This window comes from Pelodiscus sinensis, chromosome 1 (assembly GCF_052426305.1).
Source record: "Pelodiscus sinensis isolate ZL-2025 chromosome 1, ASM5242630v1, whole genome shotgun sequence".
Taxonomy (NCBI): domain Eukaryota; kingdom Metazoa; phylum Chordata; order Testudines; family Trionychidae; genus Pelodiscus; species Pelodiscus sinensis.
In genome coordinates, this window is record NC_143052.1 from 315,001,055 (window position 1) to 315,007,631 (window position 6,577).

Sequence of the window (6,577 nt, forward strand, 5' to 3'; positions counted from 1 at the left end):
TTTTTCAGAATTTTGGAATTTTTTATAGAATGGAAACTTCTAATCTCTAATCAACCCCCAGATTCACCAGAACAGAGTTTTAGATTTTGCAGAGCACCATACACTGTACAAGTCCTGTCTTTGGCACCAAACAAGGCCCAAAAGAAAAATCTATAGGCAAGAAAACCCTTGACTGCAAAATTCCCAGGTCAGATAATATAAAGGAAGACACTCAAACTTTATTTAAAGACTTCAAATGTTGGAAAAGTTTCCACGCACACTGATGACGTGTTTTAGTCATTAATTAGCCTCATTTAAAAATGTTAACAGCAAACTAAAAATTATTAATGAGAGCACAGTTTTGTCCCCCTTATTTTTTAGATTTAAATTATGATAAAGGAAGACATGCCAACAGCTCTAGGCACCCTGACACAGCATTATAAATATATACTACACCATTATTAAAATGAGCATTTCAACAGGCACTCAGCCAGACACATTACCCTAAGCCCAATTAAACAGGTTTCTATTGAAGCTTGGCTGGAAGATCACCATGTTTGGACTGTCTTGGACCATGGAGGTAAGTTTGTCAACCCTCCAAGAATTAAAGATCAATCTTTAATAAAGATGATGTCATAAGAGCTCCAGGAACAAGTCCAACTGAAATTAGCAACCCAACAAGGAGGGGAGCAAGTTCTGAGTTGTCGAGCCCTTTTACACAGAAAAGAGCAGTTCTGGTCCCAGGCCTCTCGGGGCTTTTTTTTGTATTAACCCAGACTTAATACCCCATCTGGAGACCAAAGTGTAGTGAATGCAAAAGCTGGAGTGCTGGTGTCATATGCTCCCAGCAAGACACCCCGCTCAGTGAGTCACTGCATTGTGCACTGGCTTCAGCCTGACTCATGCTGAGAGATCGCCCTGGGATTGTTTCAGACAGTTAGGATGGAAGAACTGGGCCCCCAGTTAGTTTCAGAGAAACCAACAACCCCTGTATAGCATATGTCATGTTTCACAGGGCCACGTTAGAGGGCAACCTGAGGGTTTCAACTGCAGCATCAACTGCAGGGGCTTTTGTGAAAACATGCAGCACACTGATGCAGCTCTTAAAACAAACTCTTCTTTACGGGAGATGAATGTTACAGGTGCATTCATTACTGCCTTTCTTTTTAGGAAATCTTTCCCTAGCTACAATGTTTTATTCTGTAGAATGAAAAAGGAGGTTGCTAAGTAGATTGCGAAGTCTGGGGTAAAGGGAATTCCACTCCCATAGGTTAAAGCCTGGGGAGGATAGCTAAGCAGTATCTGATACTTGAACACAGATACAAATCAGGAAAAGGCCTTTAATACACCTCAGGCCAACATTGCTACTGGTTTGAAAAATCACTAGTTTACAGTTAAAATTAGAACTGGTCAAAAATGTTTTGTCAAAAAAGTGACATCTTTCCATTTTCTCAATTAAAAATGATAACTAAAACATTGATTTTCAGTCTCTCAGTGTTCCCCTTCCCCTCCTTTCTATATGCATCCTTTCTCATTTGCCACTGAAAAATCATGGGGGAATTAAAAAAAGATTAAGAGTTATTTTTTCCCCTCAAAAATGAATCCGATTTTTTTTAAATCTATGCACATTTTAATTTTGTAAATAAAAAAGGCATTTTGTCAGAATGATTGTTTACCAGATTTCAATCAGACCTACTTTAAAAATAGCAGTCTACACTTGACAAGCATTCTGTAAACTACGATACCCACATGAGGAAATGAGGAGACAGATTAACAGGGCCAAGCGTGTACCCAGAAGCCTCCTGCTACAGGACAAGCCCAAGAAAGAAACCAACAGACCACCACTGGCCATCACCTACAGTCCTCAGCTAAAACCTCTTCAACATATCATTAGTGATCTACAACCCATCCTGGACAATGATCCCTCACTTTCACAGGCCTTGGGAGTCAGGCCAGTCCTCGCCCACAGACAACCCGCCAACCTGAAGCATATTCTCACCAGCAACTATACACCGCACCATAATAACTCTAACTCAGGAACCAATCCATGCAACAAACCTCAGTGCCAACTCTGCCCACATATATACGCCAGCAACACCATCACAGGACCTAACCAGATCAGCCATACTGTCACTGGTTCATTCTCCTGTACATCTACTAACGTAATAAACGTCATCATGTGCCAACAATGCCCCTCTGCTATATACATTGGCCAAACTGGACAGTCCCTACGTAAAAGAATAAATGGACACAAATCAGATATTAGGAATGGCAATATACGAAACCCTGTAGGGTTTTTTCAATCTCCCTGAACACACAATTGCAGATCTAAAGGTAGCCATCCTGCAGCAAAAATAATTCAAGACCAGACTTCAAAGAGAAACTTCTGAGCTACAGTTCATCTTCAAGTTTGACACAATCATCTCAGGATTAAACAAAGACTGTGAATGGCTAGCTAACTACAAAAGCAGCTTCTCCTCTCTTGGTATTCACACCTCCAGATAAGCTACTAGAAGTGGGCCTCATACTCCCTGATTGGATCCACCTCGTCATGTCTAGCCTGATTCTGGCCTGCATATTTATACCTCCCTCTGGAAATTTCCACAACATGCATCTGACGAAGTGGGTCTTTGCCCATGAAAGCTTATGCTCCGACACTTCAGTTAGTCTATAAGGTGCCACAGGATTCCTCACCACTTTTGCAGATTCAGACTAACACGGCTACCCCTCTGATACTCATGCACTTTACTAGCAGACAATATTGGAAGGTGGCAAGATGATAGGGAACAGCCAGCGTGGATTTGTAAAGAACAACTCATGTCAAACCAATTTGAAAGCTTTCTTTGATAGGATGAGTCTTGTGGATAAGAGAGAAGTGGTAGATGTGGTATACCTAGACTTTAGTAAGGCATTTGATACGGTCTCGCATGATATTCTTATCAATAAATTAGGCAAATACAACTTAGATGGGGCTACTATAAGGTGGGTACATAACTGGCTGGATAACTGTACTCAGAGAGTAGTTATTAATGGTTCACAATCCTGCTGGAAAGGCATAACAAGTGGGGTTCCACAGGGATCTGTATTGGTGCCGGCTCTCTTCAATACCTTCATCAACGATTTAGATATTGGCATAGAAAGTACGCTTATTAAGTTTGCAGATGATTCCAAGCTGGGAGGGGTTGCGACTGCTCTAGAGGATAGGGTCATAATTCAAAATGATCTGGACAAATTGGAGAAATGGTCTGAGGTAAACAGGATGAAGTTTAATAAAGACAAATGCAAAGTGCTCCACTTAGGAAGGAACAATCAGTTTCACGCATACAGAATGGGAAGCGACTGTCTAGGAAGGAGTACGGCAGAAGGGTATCTAGGGGTTATAGTGGACCACAAGCTGAACATGAGCCAGCAGTGTGATGCTGCTGCAAAGAAAGGAAACATGATTCTGGGATGCATGAACAGATGTGTTGTGAGCAATACACGAGAAGTCATTCTTCCACTCTACTCTGCACTGTTTAGGCCTCAGTTGGAGTATTGTGTCCAGTTCTCGGCACCGCATTTCAAAAAGGATGTGGAGAAATTAGAGAGGGTCCAGAGAAGAGCAACAAGAATGATGAAAGGTCTAGAGAACATGACCTATGAGGGAAGGCTGAAAGAATTGGGTTTGTTTAGTTTGGAAAAGAGAAGATTGAGGGGGGACATGATAGCAGTTTTCAGGTATCTAAAAGGGTGTCATAAGGAGGAGGAAGAAAACTTGTTCATCTTGGCCTCTGAGGATAAAACAAGAAGCAATGGGCTTAAACTGCAGCAAGGGAGGTTTAGATTGGACATTAGGAAAAAGTTCCTAACTGTCAGGGTAGTCAAACACTGGAATAAATTGCCCAGGGAGGTTGTGGAATCTCCATCTGTGGAGATATTTAAGAGTAGGTTAGATAAATGTGTATCAGGGATGGTCTAGATAGTATTTGGTCCTGCCATGAGGGCAGGGGACTGGACTCGATGAGCTCTCGAGGTCCCTTCCAGTCCTAGTAATCTATGATTCTATATAAAGTATGCTGAATGGATGTAATATTATTACAGTTGCTCAAACCAGTGAGCAAACACATTGCTTCATTCTGAACAAACTGCATGTACCAAAGCTGTTCATCTGAAAGCCACGTGAAGATATTAGACTGTGCAGCCAGAAGTACGTGTCTATTTTGCAAGGTCATGAACCATAGATTAAATAAATGCTGCATTGGAAAATCATGCAAGTGAAAAGCAATGACATATAACTGGTGTTTTGGTTGCCATGGTTGAGAATGGTCAAAATTGACACCAAAAACTTCTAGCCTAACTACCCCTCATTGCTGTGAGACTAAAGTATGGATCTGAAGGACACTGATAGTTGTTCCTGACATATTTTTTCCACCAATCCTAATCAATTTTCAGTTGACCTCAAACACACCTGCTAGCTCAGCAGCAAGGCTGTGTTCCCCTGAATATTTGTTGTCCTTCTCAATTTGTTCTTACTAGAAAGCTTGAGCTAAAGGAAGGTGTAAATTTGACTCTGACCCATAGGAGAAAATGTGGTATTAATCAGTTCCTCCTGAGGAGGTCCTTTTACAGGCCTTCTCAGCCCCTTTTGGTCAAGTAGTTTCTTAGCCCTACTTATTATTTTTTCTAGTGTGCCTTTGTTCAAATGTTTCATATGTATAATTATTCTTCACAGTCCATCTCACAGCACTATATGGAACGTTTTACTGCAATCTACATACTGTGATACATTAGCAGCATTCCAGTTCACCACTCAGGGCAAGATTGTACCTACTCCATCACAGCTGCATAGGGGAAAGGTAAAGATTTCTGCACGCTCACTAAGTGTTAGAACAGGAATGGGCAACCAGGAATGAGGGATGGGTCACAGGAGTGGCCCTCCTTCACCTCAGTGGTCTGCAGCAGCCTATGGCCCACTGGGGCTCCACCTCTGGCCCTGTGGACCCCCTGTATTTGTCCATCGCCCCCCCCATGCACCTCTCTCAAACACTGGGGTACCAGAGCCCTGCACTTACCTGCTCCTCACCATCCCTCCCAGCACTTTTGGCCTGTGTCTAGACTGGCATGATTTTGCACAAAATCTTGCCGCCTCTCTACACTGGCCACGAGTATTTGCGCAAGAACACTGACTTTGTAATGTACAAAATCAGTGGTTCTTGTGCAAATACTCTGATGCTCCCACTCAGGGATAAGCCCTCTTGTGGAAGTATTCTTGCACAGGAGGGCCAGTGTAGACAGGTAACATCCATTTCTTGCATAAGAAAGCCCGATGGCTAAAATGGCCATCTGAGCTTTCTTGTGCAAGAGAGCGTCTACACTGGCATAGATGCTTTTGCACAAAAGCAAATCTTTTGCGCAAAGGCACATGCCAGTATAGATGTTTTCTTGCACAAATACTTTTAATGGAAAAACTTTTCTGTTGAAAGTATTGTGCAAAATCATACCAGTCTAGACGCAGCCTTGGAGTATGCAAACTGCCTGATTTGTGCTTCATCCCCTCGCCTACTCCCCCCCATTTACCAGAACTAGAATGCTGTGAACAGCTGATTCGTGATATTCCATATCTGGGAGAGAGGGGTAGGAGCGGGGATGGAACATGAATCAGATGATTCACATGCTCCAAAAGTGCTGGGAAGGAAGTGCAGGGCTCTGGTGCCCTGGTGCATCAGAGGTGTGTAGAGAAGGGCGGGGGGGAGGGGGAGGGGGAGGGGCAGCCAGGAGGTTTGTGGGCTGCATGTGGAGCCCAGTAGATCCACTGCGTTAGAGTTACTAGGGTCTTAGTCCCAACTGCTGAGGGAAGCTCAAGAATTGCACTCCAGATGTTTTCCAATAGATACTTCAGTTGGAAAATGGCAGGAACTGGGCAAAGTTTTAGCCCCAAATCTTCCCTTAAACTAGTCTCTGGAGTTGGCTAGCTATAGTGTGTGTGTGTTTGGGAGGGCAGTAAGTAACACCTTGAAAAGGGCTGTTAGCAAGCCCCTTTGTCCCCGTGCACCTTGGATGCCCCCATACTCTAGTTTTTGCATAAAATACACCAGCTAGTTTTCAATCAGTAACTACGCTGAAGAATGATTACTGTTCCAAGGATATTTTTATGTTACAAATAGAGACCTTGGCATAGGCCTATTCATGATAATGTCTTTATTAATTATATGATATTCCAAACTGATAGTCTCTTCTCCCAAAGCTATAGTGAGGAAAAAGAAAGATGGAAAAAGACTTTTCAAAGAGCGCTGGGTGAGGAGTCTGCAGGGATTAGAGGCAAAAGAGATGCAGCAACAGAAGTGAGTAGATAGTATTATACACACACATATGTAACAGTCCTAACACTCATGAACATTCGTGGGAGGAAGGCATGTAAGTAATAGACCCATTGTCATTCTCTATAAACAAATGGGTATTTTTTAAATAATACTGGATGATACCTTCAGCTGGTTTGAATTTACTTAGCTCTGTAGAGAGCTACTACAGTAGATGGGTTGCATGGGACTATTATATTGCCATACTAATTTCAACCCCCAATATTTGATATTAATTTTAACTAGCCTTTTTCATATTTACT